At 37.5% G+C, this 13,013-nt stretch overlaps 1 pseudogene; it reads left to right on the plus strand.

The window, feature by feature from the left end:
- Positions 1 to 9,563: 9,563 nt before the first annotated feature.
- LOC129516748 (ragulator complex protein LAMTOR3-like) lies at positions 9,564 to 9,931 on the plus strand (annotated as a pseudogene).
- Positions 9,932 to 13,013: the final 3,082 nt, after the last annotated feature.

A 13,013-nucleotide genomic window follows, 5' to 3' on the forward strand; every position in this document is an offset into this window, starting at 1 on the left:
TGCAGCCTCTAGAAACTGGGTAAGGCTACAAAACTTAGGCTCCCTGAGAGCCTCCAGAAAAGAAGCAGCTCTGCCAAGGCTTTGGTTTTAATCTGGTGAGACTCACTTCAGAGCCTCAGTTTGTGTTAAGTAGCTAGGTTTGTGGTTGTTTGTAACAGCAGCAATGGGAAAGGAATGCAGATTTTGGTACTGGAGCCTGAGGTCCTAGTGTAATAAATACCTAGAAATGTGAAAGTAGCTTTGAAATGGGGCAATGGCAAAGCCTGGAAGAATTTTGTGGGGCATGATTTTTCAAAAGCCTTGGTTGCTTTGAATGTGCTGTTAGTGAGCAGATGTATGTTAACTCCGCAGGCGAGAACTCCACAATGTGATAGAGAAGTGGAAGCATGGTAGACAGATCCTGTATCATTCTAGAGAATACGGAACACGTCATAATCTGACTGCTGGTCGAATTAGGAAGTTGAAGATGCTGCCAGTGAGGACATAGCTGGAAATGAGGAATATGTTACAGGAAACTGGAGGAAAGCCTATGTGGAAGGAAATTCGGCTGAATTACAGTCTGCAGGTACCAGAAAGGAGGCATTTGGATGGTTAGTGGAAGAGATTTCTAAGCAAAGTGTTGGAAGGCATGGCTTGGGTTTTCCTTCTGCTTATTATAAAATGTGAAAGGAAAGAGAAATGGAAAGAACCATTAAACAAAGTGGAACCAGGATTGGCGATTTAGGAAATCTTCAGTTTATCTAGACTTTGAAAGATGCTGTGCCACCCTTTTCCAGGTAGACATAATGTCCCTATACTTGGATGACATGGAGAGAGGTTTTCTTTATTGATTCTCATATTTGAAAAATCTGCTGAACATACCGATAAGGGAGATCCCCCTATTTTAATTTCATGTCCTAAAGTCCTAGTCGTATTGACTCTTTTACCTCTATATCATTACACAATACCAGTAGTATTCTATGAATTGTGTTTCAAAAGGAGGCCAGAGTGATAGTGGTAGACCTCGATATGTTTACTGCTGTCGACTTCAGAAAATTGAAAAGAAAACATAGGGTGGAGACATTGACGTGGAAGTCCCTAAGATGAATGGGTTACTGGATACTGCAAAAAAGAGACTCGCAAAACGTACTCAAAGATATTTATTGAGTATAACTCTACCCAATAAAAAAATATTTCCTATGAGTAAAAACTGACACATTGAAAAGGAACAGCTCAGGCACACAAAGATATGATGTCTATAAAAACAACAGGAAAAGCCCACAGCTAAGGTTAATCTCTCATTCCAACTTAGTTCAAAACACACTTAGTTTTCAATATTGCTACTTCCACTGTAGCTTAGTCCCTACCCTCTACCCTGCTTTTACAAGATTTTTAAAGATTTATTTACAAGATTTATTTACAAGATTTATTTTTAAATTCCAAAATAATTGACCATATAAAGCCAGATTCTGTTTTCTGAGTATTTTATCTTTCTATTTTTTTTTTTAAATAGGAAAACTAATGCCAGCTTGCAACAAAGGTTATTTGGAGTTTGTAATAGCCCCAAATTGGAAACAACTCAAACATCCAGCAACAGATGGGTGGATGAGCAAATCATGGTATATTTGTATAATGGAATACCACTCAGCAATAGAAAAGAAGAAGCTGCTAATACATGAAATCACAAGGACGAATCTCAAAAACATTGTGCTGGGGGGGGGGGAGAAAGAAGGCATAAAATTGTACATATTGCATGATTCCATTTATATGCAATTCAAGAAAGGGCAAAGCTCATCTGTAATGACTGAGAGAAGCTTTGCAGTTGCCTGGAGCCAGGGTGGGAGCACGCCAGCAAAAGGGGCGCAAGTAAAGTTTTGGTGATAAAAATGTTCTATATCGTGATTGTGGTGGTGGTTATGAGGGTATATACAAGTATCAAAACTCCTCGAACTACACACTTAAAATGAGTGTGTTTTATTGTATCTAAATTTATCTCAATGAAGTTGATTTGAAAACAACATCGGCCACAACCAAAGTCATTGAAACAAGGATGAATGACTTCCAGGATTCTAACATTTTAATCGTCAAGAAGAATCATAATAGTTGGCATGGTAGGATGTTAAATATGTGCCAAACACAGTTCTAACCACTACGTGCATTAGGTCATCCTTTCCTTCCAGTAATCCTTTGAGGTAAGCATTATTATTATATTTACCTAACACAGGAAAAAATTGAGGCATAGGAAGATTAAATAACTTTCCTAAAAGCACACAGTTAACAAGTTGCAAAAGCAGGTTTCAGACTCGGGCCATCTGGCTCATAATCCTGAGGTATGAATCACTCTGGTTATCCTGAAAAGAGCTTCTTAATTATGTGAAATAAAGAGTCCTAGTTCAGACACATTAAATCAGACTGTTTGAGTACTGGTAGGTCCCAGAAACCTGCATTTTAACAAGCACCTGTAGTCCATTCTGATGGTTGAGTATGAAAACCAAATATTTCAAGGTAGTAAAGTTGTCTTACTGTGAATTCCTTGGACGGGTACCTATTCCTGACACAATTATGTAATAGGTTTGGGTTTTCAACACTTGCACTTCAAGCTGTTTATATATTCTCTTAAATTCTTTGCTTGACATTAGTTTAAGCTGCCAAGTAAGGAACGGAGAACATGAGTTTTGATAGCTTTATTTTTAATAGAATGGTTAACTAAATAGTAGTATGTAATTATGTATTTATAGAAAGGAAAAGAGAGATGAGAGGGAAGGAAGGAAGGAAGGAAGGAAGGAAGGAAGGAAGGAAGGAAGGAAGGAAGGGAAGGACAAAGCTAGGCAGATTACTGAAGAGGTAGGCAAAACATTGGAAGTATATTCAATAAAGCACTTTACAGAAGAAACTATTAAGGAAGATACACTCAAGTCATTTTCTACCAATTCTTCAAACGTCATAAAGGTTGAGTTGTTCCTGCTTCCTTTCATGGCAGGTCATGTTGAAAAGTAATCACTGATTAAACAAATGCCTTATACAAAGGGTTGGAAATTCTTTAACACTTTTTATCTCTAGGTATCAAATGTATAAGAGACCCCAGGGCTCCCTCCTTGGGAGCTTCCACCACAGGAGGACAATATTTCAGGGGGTTACTGGAGCTGGGTTAAAATAGAGTGTGCAAATATCACAGTTTAAATAGAATATTACTTGTAAAGGAAAGCATTTAGTCAAAATGATAATTTTTATATGCAAATATAAATATAAAAATATCTAAGCTACCCTTACATTTTAAGAGGAGCATTCCCAGGCAACATGACCTACCCATCTGTAGAGAAGAGAGCCTTCTGCACGCAAAGACATGTTTGTAATTTTTCAAATAATGGTCAAGGAAATGAAGAGGATTCTTTAGTCAGTAAAGCATCCTCTCTCCTTTTAAATATCATAACACAGAAAACCTTGTCTGCTTCCTCTGTTACTCTTTCATAACTTAAAGGTGCAAAATATGGTGTGAGAATAATCATGTGCCTCTCACTAAGCAGCCCAGCGGGAGCATGGCCTGGTGGTTTTCCCTAGTCTAACACAGGACACTCACCAACTGGTGATGTGTGCCTACTAATGAGCTAATGAGTGTGCAGCAGAAACATCTAATGAATGAGTATCAATTTTGCTTTTCATTTTCGATTTATTTCCGAAGCCAAGATATTTTCTTTAAGCTCTGCTTTTAAGAGTGTTTCACGTATGCTTCTCCTTCTGGGAGAACTGAAGCACATAGATTTCAAAACTGGGAAAAGCAGCCAGAGAGACTGAGATGCTCTTAAATGATAATCTCTCCAGACAGGGCCAAAAGGTATATCCTGTGCCATACGTTAAAAAAAAAAAAAAAAAAAAAAAGAAACTGATTTAAGTTTCAAAGTAAAGAGAGTTCTGTTTTGACATTTAAAAAATAGGCAAACTATGCATAGGCAGACTGGTTGAAGTCTCGTTTTGTGAACGTGACAGTTATGGCAGCTTTTATGATTATAAAATAATTTGTTTAAATGATTGGTGATATTACCGAAGGGCGATCGTGCCTTACCAAATCTCTTTCTTCTCACTTTTTAAAATATTCTATTTTGGTCTGATTATACAAGTAATGCAAGTAATAAAAGAGGCCTCCCCTTTCCAACACCATAGCAGATGTACAGAGAAACCCTTCCCGTGACAGCACACTTGACGATGCCCAAGAAAAAGTTAAACATGATTTTAAGGCTTAACTAGGCTGGATGTCTGGAAAGGGTAACACAAGCTGAAACCAGATGCAGTGAGAAAGAAAGACTTCCCAAGTAGGCAAGCACAGTAGTTGGCAATTGCTTTGAGGTCATGTGCCTACTCACGGTGGGGCCAGAGCTTGGGTTATTGGGCAACATGTTTGGGGGACCTAGACCCCAAAATGAAACACAACTAGGAAATGATAACACATGAAATAGAAATCTTGGAGGCGGTGTTTTCACAGGGTAAATTCTCTCATTAGATACTGACTCAGATTGAAGTATGGGGTAGAAACCAGATCTCCCCTAAGTATTCCTGGTGTCAGGAACTTCTATAGTTTGGGATTGGAAATTAATACAAACTCAATGGCTTGAAAATCTGCAGGCAGACCATTTATTTTAAAGTGGACGTACAATGGGAATGCTGCAGGAGCCTGGCAGGAGCAAGTGTCGATCCTCACTGGTGGAATTCCCTTAAAGAGAGTCTTCGGATAATTTCTACAGATAAAGTCCCAGGAAAAATGAGCCCATAATAAGGAAGTCCCCAAATACGTGAAGAATGCAACCACATACAGAATGGGAGAAGATATTTGCAAATGACGTATCAGATAAAGGGCTAGTTTCCAAAATCTATAAAGAACTTATTAAACTCAACACCAAAGAAACAAACAATCCAATCATGAAACGGGCAAAAGACATGAAGAGAAATCTCACAGAGGGAGACATAGACATGGCCAACGTGCACATGAGAAAATGCTCCGCATCACTGGCCATCAGGGAAATACAAATCAAAACCACAATGAGATACCACCTCACCCCAGTGAGAATGGGGAAAATTAATAAGGCAGGAAACCACAAATGTTGGAGAGGATGCGGAGAAAAGGGAACCCTCCTGCACTGTTGGTGGGAATGTGACCTGGTGCAGCCACTCTGGAAAACTGTGTGGAGGTTCCTCAAAGAGTTAAAAATAGACCTGCCCTACGACCCAGCAATTGCACTGCTGGGGATTTACCCCAAAGATTCAGATGCAATGAAACGCCGGGACACCTGCACCCCGATGTTTCTAGCAGCAATGTCCACAATAGCCAAACTGTGGAAGGAGCCTCGGTGTCCATCGAAAGATGAATGGATAAAGAAGATGTGGTCTATGTACACAATGGAATATTCCTCAGCCATTAGAAACGACAAATACCCACCATTTGCTTCAACGTGGATGGAACTGGAGGGTATTATGCTGAGTGAAGTAAGTCAATCGGAGAAGGACAAACAGTGTATGTTCTCATTCATTTGGGGAATATGAATAATAGTGAAAGGGAATATAAGGGAAGGGAGAAGAAATGTGTGGGAAATATCAGAAAGGGAGACAGAACATAAAGACTCCTAACTCTGGGAAACGAACTAGGGGTGGTGGAAGGGGAGGAGGGCGGGGGGTGGGGGTGGGTGGGTGACGATGAGGGGGATACTTGACGGGATGAGCACTGGGTGTTATTCGGTATGTTGGTAAATTGAACACCAATAAAAAATTAATTTATTAAAAAAAAAGAATGGAACCACAAATGACAGAAAAAACTCAAAAACTTAGAAGCCAGACAGACCTACAAGGACTACAACAATAGAAATTATTCAAAGAAGAATATAAAATAAGTATGTTTAATATATTTTGTAAAATAAAATACATTCATTGCATAAGAAAGGAACCAGAATATAAAACTTGACCAGTTTGAAATTAGAACCGAAAGGGACTTCCAGAAATAAAACTCTAATGATTGAAAATAACTATTCTGTTGGAAGAGTTAAATAGCACATTAGATAAAAATGAAGAGAATATTAATAAGCTAAAAAAATGGATCTAAAGAAATAACCACAATTTATAAAAGGAGTTGGATGAAAATATGAAAGACAGGTGAAGATTTATGAAGGATATTACCAAGAAGGAGTAGAGAATTAGTACGAAGAGGATTTTTTTAAAGATTTTATTTATTTATTCATGAGAGACACAGAGAGAAAGAGAGAGAGAGAGAGAGAGGCAGAGACACAGGCAGAGGGAGAAGCAGGCTCCACGCTGGGAGCCGGATGCGGGACTTGATGCTGGGACCCCAGGACCATGCCCTGGGCCAAAGGCAGGCACCAAACCACTGAGCCACTCAGGGATCCGGAGGGGGATATAAAAAGGGACACCTGCTAAGGTTTTCCAGAATGTAATCCAATCACCCACACTCTTCTTAGTACAATTCAAAAAGGATAAATGCAATTTTTAAAAAATCTGCTCATAAAACATCGATGAAATAACCAAACCAAAGGTAAAGAGATCTCCAAAGTGACCAGAAAAATTCAGATCACCTACAATGGAATGACAATTAGTTTGACTCTCAATTTTGCTAGCTTCTTAATAGAAACAATTGAAGGTAGAAGAAAATAGACTCTTACTTTCAAGGCACTAGAACTGTATATTCGATAAAATTGTCTTGGGAGAACTGGCAGGCAGGGTGAAAAGAGGGTGATTTTTACAACCATCATCTTATAAATGAAAGAATTTATAAAGGTGTACTCCATTTAAAAACTTTATTTGTTTGCTTTTAAATAGACTCTATGGTAGGCATGGAACCCAACAGGGGCCTTGAAATCACCACCCTGAGATCAAGACCTGAGCTGAGATCTAGACTATAATCGACTGAGTCTCTCAGGTGCCCCAGTTATACCCCGTTTTTAATAGAAATTTTTTTTTTTTTGGAAAACACAGTATTTCCAGTCAGATGATCTTAAAGGAAGACAGAAGAAAGAGCAAAAGAAAAATAGTAAACATGAAATATGTTTAAGGTATATGAACAAAGGAATTGATTGCTAAATTCTATTTTATTTTAAGAACTTCCTTTTATTAAAGACACTTTAAAGAGAGTAAAGAGACAAGATATAAAGAAACTGAAGTTATTTGCAACACATACTTAAAAATGGATGAATAGTTTTATAAATAGATGGATTTGTTCACATACCTTATATCTTTCTGTATTCATTCTCAGGAATTTGGGTCCTAGAAAATGAGTTACTGGGATGCCTGAGTGGCTCAGCGGTTGAGCATCTGCCTTTGGCTCAGGGCGTGATCCTGGGATCCAGGATCGAATCCCACATCAGGCTCCCTGCATGGAGCCTGCTTCTCTCTCTGCCTATGTCTCTTCCTCTCTTTGTGTCTCTTGTGAATAAATAAATAAAAAATCTTTTAAAAAAATGAGTTACTTTATACTTAGCAATGTCACTTGCCAGATCATTTCATAAGTTTTAATAAATTTATAATATGAATTTTGTATAAAGGATATTCCTCTGCTTGCTTTTATTTAATTTTATTTTAATATTTTAAATTTTTTTGCTATTAATTTAATTAGAGATTTATGTTAAACATTTTCATGAAAAGCGAATTTCAAACTATATTAGCTTTATAAATGATTTTTAAATATCTTATCTATCTGATATTAAATATCTATCTTATTTGGTCATTATCACTACCACTATCTCTTATTTTTTGAAATGTCAGTTTATACTCTTTGCCCTTGGTTAAAGTATTAGTGCTTTTTTCCCCCTGGTTCACTTGAAGGAGTTGCTTATATATTTAAAATATTCATCTGAGGGATACCTGGGTGGCTCAGTGGTTTAGCACCGCCTTCGGCCCAGGGTGTGATCCTGGAGATCCTGGATGGAGTCTCACATCGGACTCCCTGCATGGAGCCTGCTTCTCCCTCTGCCTGTGTCTCTGCCTCTCTCTGTGTCTCTTATGAATAAATAAATAAAATCTTTAAAAATTAAAATATTCTTCTGAAATGTCAGAATTACCAACCCTTAAATTGAATTCTTCTTGATTATAATTACAGGCAACTATGGGGGATTTAATGATAAGTCAAGAGACAGAATGCTGTCCAGGACTGGGCTGATTTTTTTTACCCCTTTCAACTTAGTTATAGAACTTCTGGTGACTATAGTAGGATAATGAAGAACACAGCTGGAAGACTAGTCAAAAAGGACAAGGACTTATTTAAAATTAAATATGCATGCTCTGTTTCTTCTTACTGCAATTAGAGCCAGCCTTTTTTTTCTCTGTTAACTGACACTCAGGAAAAATGAAAAACATTTTCTCAGATTCATTCATTCATTAAAATATTTTTATTGAGTAGCAATCACACAACAGGTACCGCTCTAAAAACTGGAGATTCGACAGTGTGATAAAGAAGGATCCTTGTTGTCATGGAACTTTTACCATGATGGGCAATTTAAAAAGATTAACTAAGGCATGGGGGTGGCTCAGTTGGTTAAGTGCCCAATTCTTGTTTTCACCCTAGGCCATGATCTCAGGGTTGTGAGATGGAGTGGGCTCCTCACTGGGGATGGAGCCTGCTTAGGATTCTCTCTCTCTCCCTCTCCCACTGCCCCTCCCCGCCCAAGAAAGGGAGAGAGGAAAAGAAAAAAAAATATTTAGGGTGTTAGATGGTGATTTGTATAATAAAGCAGAGAAGGATGATGGAGGTGAGGTGGTGAAGAGGAGGTTCAACTGTTTATTCAACCACTAAGATTTTTTTTCCTTTCATATCTCAGCTATCAGATATTTAAGTTCTATTATGACCACCATATCCAAATCTTTGTCTTCAGGAAGACAGAAATCACTTTTTGCATTTCGAGCAGAGAGAGGTGCTAAGAGAAATATTGGAAGATCTCAAGGAGGAATGTACAGATCAGAGGAAGATAACACTGATGATGTTAACTGCCTTTAGTGTGCGGGTGGCTGAGCCAAATCTCATGAGTCACTTTGTCAGTTCAGGTGCCAGCTGTTGCCAGAGGGAAATAGCACTTCTCTTTTTCTCTGCTATCTAAAGCTCACAAATTCAAACTAAATCCTATTGGTGAGGGATTCTGGGAACTATAGTTTCCATGTTCCCACTTGCATTCCAAGAATACATGAAGGGGCAGGGCTGATGCTCAATTGATAAGACTCTGGTATAACAACAGAGTTTGAAATAAATTCTTGCAAATATTGTATAAGTGTATTTTTGTCCAATTAGCCCATACAATATATTTGCTGTAGGATATTGAATCTACTTTGCTAAGGTGTAAATAAACCCACCAATTTTGAGTTAATTAGCCATAATTTCAGAGCACAGAGATAGTATTAGAAAAAGAGCCTGTGACTCATGTCCCTGGGCCTGAGAGGCATAGGAAATGCTTCCTGGAGCACAGAGGAGATGCAAATCATGTGAGATTGGCTTTCAGAGGAGACTATCTTTGAAAATGTCCCTGGATTTACAGGTTAGAGAACATGACAGCTCAGAAAACCAGGTGTGGAAACTGAACCTGGGGAGAAAGGGGATCATCATGGCAAATGACCTAAATTGATTCCTGTATAAAGTGTTGCCAAGGATTGAAGGGCTCCACACTGTTGTGTCAGATAAAGGCAGAGTGCCTAGTATTAAAGTGGTCAATGATAATGCTCCAGAGCACACCTTGCAACCTGGTTTCTTATCAGCTTTGCGTTTGCATCAGACCAGGGGAGCAAACTTGAATTTTCAAAAAAATAAAAATAATATCTGCTACTATAACACCTATCAGGTGATTCAGTTCGATTGTTTACCTTTGGTGGGGAGTTTCATAGCTAACGGCAATGCCAGTACAGGACTGTCAGTCTAGAAAAGGAACTTGCTCCATTATTTGAAGAATTGAGACAAGTTGTGGAAGTTTCTTAATCTGACAGTGATTTTGATGTACACCCTATTGTCAGTATAACAGACACAATATCAATCCAATAATCTTTAGATCACAATAATATTTGTATCCATGTATTCAAGAACGGGCTCCTTTTCCACCTTACACTAAAGAATCTATAGATATAATTTGCAGACAGATTGTTATTTTTTTCTTGTATAGAGTCTTTCCTTATTTAGAGAGCTGAGGATACCACAGAAATGGTACATTACGGATCCCATGAAGTTAGCCCAAATATGCATGAGATTCTATTCAGTGGGTCAGAATCAAAATAGTGCCTGATCCACTCGAGCCTTTAAGTGCTCCTTATTATATAATATCCCCTGGAGTGCAGAATGGAAGCAGATCCTTCTTATTGCAAATAACAATAATGAGGGCATATTTTTCTTTATATTGTTTTATCTCTCTATATTGAATGTAAGGAAGATAAAATGGCTTAGTAAAAGTAATAGAATCAGTACAACCATGGAAGGAAGGAAGGAAGGAAGGAAGAGAAGAAGAAGAAGAAGAAAGAAGAAGAAGAAGAAGAAGAAGAAGAAGAAGAAGGAAAGAAGAAGGAGAGAAAGAAAGAAAGAAGAAAGAAAGAAAGAAAGAAAGAAAGAAGAAAGAAAGAAAGAAAGAAAGAAAGAAAGAAAGAAAGAAAGAAAGAAAGAAAGAAAGAAAGAAATGAACGAGCAGCTCAGAGAACATTGTAGAGATGAGGAGTTGAGACTGAGAGGAAAGATAGCTGTATTGCCATGTCCTTTATGAAATGTTTGGTGTATCAAGAAAGTTTAAAGCATCAAGGGCAATATTCATTAATTTCACATATTGAAATATTCTACCATTTCAAGAGATAAACTAATGCCATTAAAGATAATTCTTTAATTAATTAAGTCTTTCACTTGATTCAACAATATGTCAATAGTTGTCTATTAACCTAACTTGGGAATTATTATTTTTTTAAAGATTCTATTTATTTATTCATGAGAGAGAGAGAGAGAGAGAGAGGCAGAGACACAGGCAGAGGGAGAAATAGGCTCCACACAGGGAGCCCAACGTGGGACTCGATCCCGGGTCTCCAGGATCACGCCCTGGACCGAAGGCAGGCTCTAAACCACTGAGCAACCTGACCTGCCCCGGGAATTATTATTATTATTTTTTAAAGGGATCTAATTACGGCCCTCCAGGAGTTCACAGATTAAAAATGGAAAGGAAAATTAAAAAATAATCGCACTACAGGAATACAAATGCTATTATAGAAATGCTCAGAGAGTACTTTAAGAACCCATGAAGGGTCATGAACCATTTCAAAGAGTCGATTATGTTTGAATTAGAATTTGGGGCTGTCCAGTAATTTTCTTAGTGGAAGTGTAAATTATTATTCCAATTTTACCGACTAGAAATTGAAGCTCAGAGAGATTAAGTAATTTGTAAAGTCATACAGTATCTAACATGGTGTCTGACACAGAATAGGGACTCCTAATATCAATATTCATTGAATGGATGGAAGGATGAAGGGTGATTTAGTGTCCAGCAAAATGAGGATGCAGATATTATTGTATTTACTGAAGATTTCTAGGGTTTATATTTTCAAATTTCAGAAAATGCTTAGAGCTTGATTCAGACCAATCTTTTTTAAAGATTCATGATGGGGATGGATGCCTGGGTGGCTCAGAGGTTGAGCATCTGCCTTTGGCTCAGGTCATGATCCTTAGGTCCTGGGATCATGTCCCACATCCCTCTCCCTGTGGGGAGCCTGCTTCTCCCTCTGCCTGTGTCTCTGCCTCTTTCTCTGTGTCCCTCATGAATAAATAAATACAATCTTTAAAAAAAAGATTCATGATGTATTTTTTAAAAAAAGACAAAATTCTTAATGTGACAATTACCTAGCAAATGATACCAACAATAAGATAAAGAACAAAGAAATTGAACTTGCTTAAAGGGCATATGTAATTATGTTAAATGATCATAACAAAGGAAATCAAGATGTCAAGGGAAAAATCTTTCAAGAAAATTCACAACCATATTCATATACATTTTAATTATGGTTTTATATAATTCAACAAATACTATTAAGAATCCCAGATGCATTCTATCTACTTTCCCCATAAATTTGTAATCTAAGATAGAGATCGAATAGGTAGGAACCAACTTAGACTATTGCTTTTACAGAATCATTATTTTAGCCTAGTGGTCATGGAAAGGAAATAGCTGGTGCTGGGCACTTTGATGAGTTATCAAGTAAAATTAATTATTTTAATCATAGTGGAACAGCAAGAGCATTTTTTTATCCTATTGCCTATATCTTTTTCTTCTACAAATAATGAGTATTTTTTTATGATTTATTTATTTATTCATGAGAGAGAAAGAGGCAGAGACATAGGCAGAGGGAAAAGCAGGTCCCTCGAGGGGAGCCCGATGTGGGGCTCCATCCCCAGACCTGGGATCATGCCCTGAGCCAAAAGCAGATGCTCAACTGCTGAGCTACCCAAGTATCCCAATAATGACTATTTTCTTTTTGGTGTTAAAAATGGGTAAGTTAAAGTAACTAGAAATTTTATATGTTAAAGAACAATTGTTGCTAGATAGAAAAACATAATAGTAGTAGTAAAATTGTTATGTCTTAATTTTCCCTTCTTAATGCAAAGTGAAATTGATGCATTTAATAGAATTATTTTTAAGATCATTAAAACCATCAGCGGGAATGTGGAAATAACTTATAATGCAAGATAATTTGACATACTTGGTAATAAACTTCGACTGACATTTCTGTATGGAAAATGAGTAAAATAGGTGGTTATAATTAGCAAATAAAAAATCTTGGCTATATTAAATTATTCAAAAATCAGAACTGATGATGGGCCTTAGGTTGGCAGGATGACTTGTCTAAATAGAGGCATATATGAGAATGAAAAGAGTACTAACAATTATTATGTTGGGATGGTAGACATAAAACAAGAATTTTCCTGGGCCAATTATCCCTATCTCCTTCCTCCATCAATAGGATGTGCCCTATTGATGTGCACCCCCCCCACCTCCCATCCCCTTCAACATGATGGGATTGTCCAAGGATACATTTTA

This window comes from Nyctereutes procyonoides, unplaced genomic scaffold (genome assembly GCF_905146905.1).
Source record: "Nyctereutes procyonoides isolate TBG_1078 unplaced genomic scaffold, NYPRO_anot_genome, whole genome shotgun sequence".
Lineage (NCBI taxonomy): Eukaryota > Metazoa > Chordata > Mammalia > Carnivora > Canidae > Nyctereutes > Nyctereutes procyonoides.